Here is a 10,247-nt window from a genome sequence, read left to right on the forward strand (position 1 = left end):
GAAGGCTACCTTCGTTAAGGTACTATATTATAACTTTTTTTAGTTTACAAAGTCAAATTTAAATCAAGTCAAATTCATTCCTTGTTATAACAAATTATTATTTGTTAAGCCAACTACAAAAAGTAATCAATTTAAGGAAACATGGCCAGCTAGAGTATTTGACATTGAGCAAGCTTGTGAACTCAGCTCAGTATGAAAAGCCTTCTTCCATGACCACCAAGGGGGTCAAGAGGACTGAGCAGAAAGACAAAAATCACAGAAACACTTTTCTTTTTCTGTCAGAGTATTATTTGAGGTTCTGATGGTCTGTTTATTCCCAGAAGTCAGATTTACCAAGTTTTCAGTTGGAAATACAACAACAATTTCCCAACTTGTGCCTCTTTCGATGATGCTGACAAATATTGAAAGGGTCAGAACAGATGTGAGTATTTCTCCATATGCGGTTATTCATTTATCAAAGTAGCTCCAATGGCCTACAACAAAAACTCTATTCATTTTGAATGATTTTATTTTTATTTTTATTTTTTTTTTTTTGCATGACGCTACAACTGTTGACGACGACCCACCAAAGCAGCGCAGCAGAGGAGCTGGAAAGTAGTGATATTATGTGTTAATGTTTTATTCAGTAGATTTAGCTCTCCTTAATAGTACAGGTTTGACAAGGGTAGCTGCCTTGGAGCGGTGGACATCGATCAGATGCCGCTGGTGTGCATTGTTTCATAGTAGATAAATAATAGGGTTTATTTTTTTAATGTGCATCTAATACTGCCGATATGTGTTTACCTGTAGAGATCTCCAAGCAGGCTTCCAATCATGTATACGGTAGTCCAAGCATTATTTATTTATTATCACCTTGACAAGTTTGCATCTCATTACATCAGTAGAACACATAGTGCCGAACAACATCCATCTATTTGCACACATGTTCCCTTAGTGTCTGGGCACATAAAATGAAGAGAAATACTTTATCCACTCGTGTTGCTACTACTGCAGTAAACACCTCAATTTCCACTTGTATCAAACTAAAGCCAGTGATACTCACAGGGATGCACAACCTCTTATCTGTCTGAATGCTTATGGAGAAAATATTCCTTATGGAATTAACTGTATTGTTAATAGTCTGTTGCTCAGTGAGAACAACAAGTACCAAATCTTGCAGCTAACATGTCACGTTTTCTCTGCCGATATCAAACAGCTTTTGGAGGAGCAGCGTGATGACGTGGGGGAACATCTCCCTCGCTGGAAAAGTAAAATCTGTCGTCACTTGAAGCAATCTGAATGCTGAGAGATATCAAGATGAGATTCTGCAATCAGTTTAAATCGTTTTTGAACTTTTGTAGGATCAGCGTTTATGCACAGTTCCCTCCAAAGTGTCCAACACGACGACATTTGTTTACTTGCGACAAATGTTGGTTGAAGAATGAGAAGCTGTCCAACGGCAGCGTGTGACCAGGTGGAGCTGCCACCAGTTGTGACTGTGTTTGATTCTCCCATACACCACAGAGGACCCTGTTTGTTAAAGGAATAAATTGTTAAATTGCTGATATGTCTTGTTTCTCTAAGTGTCAATCACTGAATTTAGTAAAGTAAACAAGAATCAGTAGTGGTGTAAAGTTTGTGGCAGAGAGGTTTTGGCAACTTTTGAATGGGTACATATCATCTACTCAACTTTGATTTACCGTTTAAAGGAGAATAACCAGGGTTTTAATGATATTATTATTATTATTATTATTATTATTATTATTATTATTATTATTATTATTATTATTATTATTATTATTATTATTTTGACTTAATGGACTTATTACCAAGTGACATGTGACAACATTTTTTTTTGTTTAATTATAGATGTAATGTCATTTAGACGTCAAACTTATTCTTATAAAATAAGTTATAGAGAAATAGCTTTAATAAATGTGTTACCACATACAGTTCCTAAAGTTGGTATGCAATTCAAACAGACACACACATTTTTTTTTCATATTTTTTCTTTTTGTCTATGAACTTTTTTTCTTGCTCTGTTTGGCTCATCGCAGATTCTGCACATGGACCACCAGGTGTCATCAGAGTATCTTCATTTCTTCCCAAGCAGCTGCCAGGAAAGTTGCAGCTTCTTGCATTCTTTTTAAATGAGATTATGAATCTTCAACACAATATCAAATCATGCAATCACTGTTGCGTACGTAGGAGTCTATAACATTACTGTGTGACAAACATTACTCCCAACAAGCCAAAACACTATTTACATCTATGTCGCTCCTTACATGGGTTTTCATATTCTTGTACAGTTGCCTGTTCATGCACAAGCAACTGTACAACTGCACATTTTAGGACGCATGTCTTCTATTTTTTCAAAACTATTTTCTTTTTTTATTTTAGGTTTTGGATTAATTTGCATATTGTACAACTGAGCAGTTTTTTTTTAACTCTATTTCTATTGCTGTTTTATAATGTATATGTCTATGTGCTTTCTATAGCCTATTTATTTGCTGCAGCGCGAAGGAAGAAATGAAGGTCTATTGTATTGCGTTCTATTCTACTCCATAAAGAGTAACTGCACTGAAGTATTATGACAGCTGCCAGAAAAAAAAATACATGAACAGTTAAACAAATAAGGATAAGTACAACATGTCTTCCCATACTGAAGCAACAAAGCAGTGTGGACACATGAAAGAAGTCAGCTGGAATTTATGAAGCTCTGCTTTTGGTCAGATAGAGTAAGCCTACATGCTTGGGATGATAACAGCTTTCCACTGTAGCTCAGGGTGCTACAGGGGCTTCAGAGGAGTTCCCAGAGGCCAGCCCAGATAAGATGAAAAGTTGAGTCGTGCTATAGGTGGAATTATGAGCGGTCAGCCTGAAAAGGTGATAAAGTTTTATGTGGTTGAAAAAAATAGGAAGAAAGAGAGCTTGCTTGACTTTACAGAAATTAAAAAAATTAACTAAATAAATCTAAATTCTCCTTTTTGTTTTTTTTGTTGTTTTTTTTTTACAAAAGTTTAAGGGGTAGAGATTGAGTGTAAATATATCCTAAGTCTGTACAGACTTAGGCAGCGCTGCCGTTACTGTGTTCAAGTAGGAAACAACATGCTGTGTGTGGCTTTTATAATGGCTTATAAACGCTGACTGCCAAACCAAGATCTGCCTTCAGGACCGAGGGGTCTATATGGAGGTTATGAGATGTCATCCATGATAGCTGACAATGGTGCCAACATATTTTCTCCCTTGCCTCCCCGAGGGAGGCCTGAGTTTTCCTCAGAAGCTTTAGTTCAGACCGCTTGCTGCTAGTCATTGCATCCACAAAATAATTTTCATGCCCTGTCTGTTATTGGCCCTGTCACTTAGTCTGGCCTCGGTTTATTATCTAATGATCATGCAGAGTGTCAGTCCGTCCGCGGCACTCTTCCCTTGAGCCCCGCAGTTTCTTGTCACTAGTTTCGTGGTGGCCTTTTCCAGTCACATGTGAGAAGCTTCTTGCCAAAAAATAAAAAACGTCCGCCAGTGAGTTCAACAAGCAGCTAATTTGTCCCTGCAATGACAGACTAAATTGTCTCCGAGGTGGGCTGGTGTTTAATCTGTCAAGTCTCCTTTAAGTGCACAGATCTCAGTGGAGCGTTGACATGTTCCTCGTTATTCAAAAGAAAAACATTGTTGAAAAGTTTTCTTAATAATAGACGAGGTTTGATAGATTTTCTAAAAAAACTTTTATGGGCTTTTTTCTGCACTCTTGGATTGCTGCTGCATGTTAAACACTTTTAACGGCCTCTACAGAGCATTGTTAGGATGGTGTGCAGGTTCCTAGTATATAGCACTGAAGAATGTGGATTAATCATTCGCCACTGAATATTCCAGTCAAATTACGCAGGGAAAAGAGGCATTGTTATAATGCATGCCCATCTCATTAGATTAGAATCTCTCCAAAATGTCTAGTTATCTTATTAATTCAGCTCAACAGGTGATTCTAACTTGTAAATGCATCCATGCACTAAATGAATGACCGTATAGTTTGTTGTGCTTAGTTTGCTTATTCCTTTCTTCTAATCTTCCCTCTGTTCATTTGGTTTGTTTGATATATTTCAATTACTTATTGAGAACATTTAAAAATCAATTCCTCATAAACTGTGCGTTTTGCAAAGGGAGAGGGCTGCTTTGTGAGGCAGAAGCCTGGAAACTGCAGCTCCGAGGAGGAGCTGGGTCTCGAAGGAGGCGCTAGGTCCACAGGCATTTTGCACAGCTGAATGGCTGCCTGGGGAGATTGAAGGATTTATTAAACATGCATGACAGAATCAAGGCAACACTCCAGGTATATTTTTTTATGAGGGTATAACATTATAACATGATGTCAAGCTCAAAAAACATTGATTTTACACGATACTGCCCCTTTAATTCCTTGCCTGTAATTTTTTATTTGTTTTTAATTATTAAAGCCTTCAAATCACCATGTGGGCCCTCAAGCTTTTTTCTGCATTTTAGCAGTCGCAATATTAAGTGGAAGAAAAAAAGCTTCTACAAGGCAAAGGATGATGTGCTCTGAAATTTATCAATGTTAACCATTTGTTTTAGTTAATTTTCATGGTAAAGGCTCAAAGAAAATGAAACCCAAAGACAGGAAAATGTTTCCATGAAAATTTTAATATTAAACTTCAAAATCTTTCAATGGAAAAATGCTATGATGCGTTCTGTACAATCATGGAGAAAACTGCTGACTTTATACTTGTCCAGCATACAACCATCAACCCCCTACAAAAGGTAAAAAAAAAAAAATAAAAAAAAATAGCCTTTTCACAAAGTGCTGAATCTGAGCATAGTAATGGAAAGACTAGAGGAAGGAAAGAGTGTGGTACTGTAGAAAGTGGTGCAAAAACAGCAGGGAAAACTGCACACTTGTGAGAATTGTAAGGCAAAGCCAAATCAACAGTTTCTGAAAGAGTCACAAGGTTTCGGTCGTCAATGGAGTCAAAGAGTAACTACACAGAGACTTATCCAGGAGGAAGGGTTAAACTATCACATTTCTTGTGTTAACGATACTGAACCAGAGAAAATAGCAAACGCCTCTAACCAAGATCAAGCAGAGAAGTCTGGACTGTTGCTGGGTGGCCCGAACACTTTTCAGATGAAAATGATGTATAACTTTTGTTTAAAAACAAACAAAAAAAAAAAAAAAAACAAGGGCCAAATGTCTGGAGGAAGAAATACATGATAATCCAAGATGCTTGGAGTCCAATGTGAAACAAAATTACAAGAAAAATTTGGCTCACTTTATGATTCCCTCCAATGACAAGCTTTATATTAACAGATATTGAAGAAATTTATATTTCAGTAAATCAGTTTACAAAGAAAAACGCATTTTATGGATTCATTACACACAGATGTTTTTTTCAAACATTTATTTTTGTTCGTCATGAAGATTTCTACTTACAGTTAATGAAAAGATGACACTTAGGATTAGAAAGTTACATCAGACTGGCGATCTGTTCAAGGTGCACCCATTTTACCCCCAATGGCCGCTGGAATAAGGCTGCAGCCCCCCAGAAACCTTACAGGGATAAGCAGGTAGAGAATGGATGGATGGATATTACATCAGACCAAAGAAAAAAATATATTACAGAAATGTATGCATTTAATGGAAAGTATGCTTAATATCTGCTTATTTTTAAAGATACTTTTTTATGACAAATGTTCCTCTTTGAAACCCATGCTCCAAGTTAATGAATATTTTCCAACTGGACTTGGTTTCTGCCAGTACTGCTGAAAGAAGCATCACCTGGTTCAATGACAATCACGTCACTGTTCAAACTCAGCTGGCCTTATCCAATTAGAGATTTTATTTTTCATTTTTAAGACGACTGGAGGCAGTGGGCCCAATAACAATGACAAGATAAAACCTGCTATCAAAGCAGAGCCATAGTTCTGATCCTATGCATGCCATGCCGCAAACACACACTCTTGGATTGCTGCTGCATGTTAAACACTTGCAGCAGCAATCCAAAAACAGCCCCAACTAATTCATCCAAAAACAGCCCCAACTAAATTTTATGCATGGGCATGCTTTTCACTGGAATCACATTTCTATAATTGCAATCCTTTTTTTTTTTGTATTTCTCTTTTTTAATATCCCATGATTGAGTGTCATGTTGGGTTTAATGTTTCGAGCCCACATGCAGAAACACTCAGAGGACAAGTAAATGCAATTAGTTTATTTACAAGCGACTTGACAGAGCAACAGTAAGGATGACTGCGACCAGGAACTCCGAAGGGGCTGCACACAAAAAGGGAGATGGTGAGTTCAATGACGGTGGGAAACTATGAACACCTGGAAATATTGTTTAATGGCTTACTTGTTGTTGAAGGTTTTGGTACCAAGTTGTGGAGATTGTGATGAGACAGTCGGTAGGCCGAGGACGGAAGTGGCGTTGGAGGGCGAACAGGTAAGTCAGGGTGAGGGCACCGAGGAACAGCGAGGCGGACTTCCAGCCAGAGACTTGTTGGAGGTAAGTTCACAGAGGAGATGGTAGTGATACTCGGGCTTCCAATGAGTAAAACTCACGGCGTCTCGAAAAGAGTAATCCAGGGCTAGTGGACTCGAGGGAACTTTCCCAGAGGCACTTGAATTTGTCCTGAAAAAAAGAGTCGCAAAGGTCAAAACAATACAAAGGGAGCATGAAACGATTCTAAATTTTGACTCAGAGGGCTGGTGTACCACAAAAGGCAAACACTCTGGCAGAGAAGTACTGGAAGCCCGCTGCTCACGTACTCCTCCTGGTTGATGAAGATGATCCCAAACAGGTGCGTCCTGTTGAACCCCTCAGCACGCCCTCCTGACAAACCCGAACCGCTGGCGCCTTCTGCTGGACAGTAGGTGATGCTGAAAAGGAAAACAAACTAACCCCACAACCTGGTACCACCCAACACTGAGAAACAACATTTTGGATTTCCCACTAACTGTCAGCCATAATCAGCACGGTTTTCAGATTGAAATATATCACTGTACAGAGATAATTAATGTAAACGCTTCCATTTTTCAGCTGATTTACTAAAATGAGTTAACTTATCGATTTCTATTCTAATTTGTACAGATGTCCTTGTACCTGCATTTCCCGTGTTGCATAAGAACTAATGCAACAAAGGCCAGTCAGAGCCCTCCTGGTAGACGGTGGCAGAGCATTTTATTGGGATGCTGCAGCTGGACGCACATGACAAACTGCATTGTGCCATCTACATAGAGAATAAATCAGAAGAGCTACCCATCATCCACTGTGGCATGGCTCCAACTCCATTTGTGTATGTCTGACCTTGGAACACATAATTGTTAGTCATCATCATTTTCCCTCATTCACTTGGTACATGTGTGCATTAGTGCATGTGTGCATGCTGCCTATGTGTTTGTGCAGCACACTACTTTCTGCTCCCAGTTGGTGAAAGATTATGTTCAGTGTCATGGAAGACTCAGAGAGATACTAAATGAAGCTCATATCATGCATCGCCTCATATTCCTGCTACATGTTTTGACCAGGGATGAAGATTTATTGTAATACTGCAAGAGAAGCAAACATAAGCGGGACCAAAAATGGAATGGAATGCAAATAAGCAAATTAAAATTGGGCAATAAAAAACACTAAGCAGAGTGGCTGATATTTGACTGCAACGAGATAAAATCATATCTTATCATATTTAAACTCCGCTAAAACATCAGTGCTAATTTATGCAGAAATAGAGTTATAGTGATAGGCTTAGCGAGCGGTAAAGGCCCACACTGAGGAAGAAAACCTCTGAAGGCAGTGGAAACAGAAGCAAAAATGAATTGCATGCACACTGAATGCCGCCGTCATACTCTTTAGCATGGGCCACAGGCAGTGTCCCTGATGCGCCTGCTCTCATCCCATGTGAGCAAGAGCCAAGTGGAGAGTATGATGGATACAGCTCCACGAGGACACAGCAGTATGCAATGATACTTGACATGTTTCTGCCTCAGTGCTAACCCATCCAGATAAAAAGTGCCAGACAGGTAGTGTTTTTTTTTGTTTTTTTTGTATGTGTGTGTGTGTGTGTGTGTATGTAGGTGTGTGTGTGTAGGTGTGTCTTTCTTTATCATTTGCTGTATCACTGAACTAACAAAATATTTAGTATGCATCATGTGTCTCCAGTTCAGATCAGAAGCATTTAAATAATTAACACTGATTATGCCTGAAAGCCTATTCCATAACTGTTTGGTTTTCATTAGGGCCGACTGAAAAACATGCACACAGGGTGGACAATGACTCACACACTATGACTCAGTTTACCTTTTAGAATAAACACACACACACTGTTACGCTTTTTTTTTTTTTTTTGTAAGCAAAGCTTTTAATTATTGTAATCTCCCATTTAGCACATTCGGATTAATCCAAATAGTTAATTATCACATTGGTTATGCATTTGTTGAACTTTATAGCTGCAGTCTACTCCATATACATAAGCCCTTCTTGAAACTAATCAGTGATGATAATAACAATAACATAGGGATTTGATGCTGCTGAATTCTACTTATGTCACAGGAAGCACCAAAGGGCTATCTTTTGTTCTTCTGACTCAATTCATTTCAAATCAGTTTATTTAAAAAGTGACAATTCACAACAAATGTTGTCTCAAGGCAATTTACAAAAGGAGTCACGTCAATCGCACATTAAGTCACACATATACATTCCAATTAAACTTAGCTATCATCATATCCAATTGCATCATGCAAAGTACTGGATTGAGCATCAGACTGCAGTATGTTTGTATGGCATATACATTTTTGGAGAACACTATTTTATTGTATAAAAATTTACATTTTACTGCATTCTTACTTATGTTGTCTGTTTTCTGTATGTCATGTCGCTGTTGCCCAATAGCTTAACAAATCTGTGATCAATAAAATACGTTTCATCTTATTATTTTAGCAGATAATAAGTCTTTAGCCGCTCACATAAAGATTGTTGGAGACAGGCTTCAGTGGTCCGGCAACCTTGGAGAGATCAGTGGGTGGATGAATCGACAGTTTAAATCTGCATGCCAGGTTATTTAAACACTTGAAATTACCCTGAGGTGTGAGTGTTTGCATGCGTGATTCTTTGACCTTGGTTGTCGAGTGAACTGACTCTTTGTAGAAAGCAAGAAGTGCTGAATCTTCTGCTGACCTCTTTTATTTTTTAAAGACAACTAAGTGTAGTCCCTTTCTTTTAGCTATTTCCATATTTCAAGTAAGTTTCCCTTTAATAAAATTAACATTTGTAATGCATTGTGACTACATTTTACATTGTACCATAAATAATGTCTATTTGTTTGACTTACGATCAAAGTGCATTTCAGTTTGGACTGTCACTGTGTTGCAAATTTAATGTATTATTTTTACCCTAGGACGTAAGTAAGTAAAGTTTATTTATAAACCGCCTTTCAAGCGCAACATTAATCCTAGTGAAGTTCAGATGTGGCTCTAGAGGAATTTAGCTTGAAGGGTATTGCCTTCTTTTGGGGAGGCTCAGTATACAAAGATTTATGTCACCTTTCTAATAAAACACCTTTGTTGTCCATTAATGCAAAATAAACAATAGTGATGAAAACAGTGACATGTAGAAAATGCTGAGTCATTATGTTTTGAATTAGCTCATATGTTGGAGAAATCTAAGAAACTAATGTTTCCAATTTCTGTAGTCTAATCGTTTAAATACAAAATCAAGCAATGGTGTCTGAGAAATAAATTGTATGTTATAGCTAGCATATATTGCATATGCTAGCTATAACACAGACAAAAGTATTTTAAAGTGTGAATGAGAGTGGAAACCCTGCCCTGATACCTGCCTGTTTTTATTTTAAATCCTCCACAGAGTCAGCAAATTAAATCTGAAGAGAAAAACTTTCCCACAGTTTAGGAGCCACAGACTGAGAGGCTCTGTCCTCCTTAGTTTTTAGTTCAGTGTGTTGAGCAACCAGGAGACTCTGGGCTTGGGACCAAAGGCCATTTGCAGCAGAGTGTTTGGTAAAAAGCTGACACAAATAATCAGGAGTCTGGACATTCTGAGATCTGAAGGTGAGAACAACTACTTTAAGCCAAATTCAAAAATCCACTGGGAGCCGGAGCACATGGTATAAGACTGTGGTGAATATGAACGTATTTGCTAGATTTAGTAAGAAGGCATACTGCTGCTGCATTCTGAATGGCCTGCAGACATGAAACTGATGATCTGTCCAGATCCATAAAAATGACATTACAGTCGTCCAAATGTGAT

The 10,247-nt window shown here is 38.1% G+C and overlaps 1 long non-coding RNA gene across 1 annotated transcript; it reads right to left on the bottom strand.

Moving 5' to 3' along the window:
- Positions 1-4,833: 4,833 nt before the first annotated feature.
- Positions 4,834-6,877, bottom strand: LOC106954935 (uncharacterized). The gene is made up of 3 exons (XR_001426463.1): positions 6,701-6,877; positions 6,339-6,617; positions 4,834-6,259 (listed from the first exon to the last, which is right to left on the bottom strand). It is a non-coding gene; the product is annotated as an uncharacterized LOC106954935 (long non-coding RNA).
- Positions 6,878-10,247: the final 3,370 nt, after the last annotated feature.

This window comes from Poecilia latipinna, unplaced genomic scaffold, assembly GCF_001443285.1.
Source record: "Poecilia latipinna isolate Pla-1442-1.1 unplaced genomic scaffold, P_latipinna-1.0 Scaffold37, whole genome shotgun sequence".
Classification (NCBI taxonomy): Eukaryota; Metazoa; Chordata; class Actinopteri; order Cyprinodontiformes; family Poeciliidae; genus Poecilia; species Poecilia latipinna.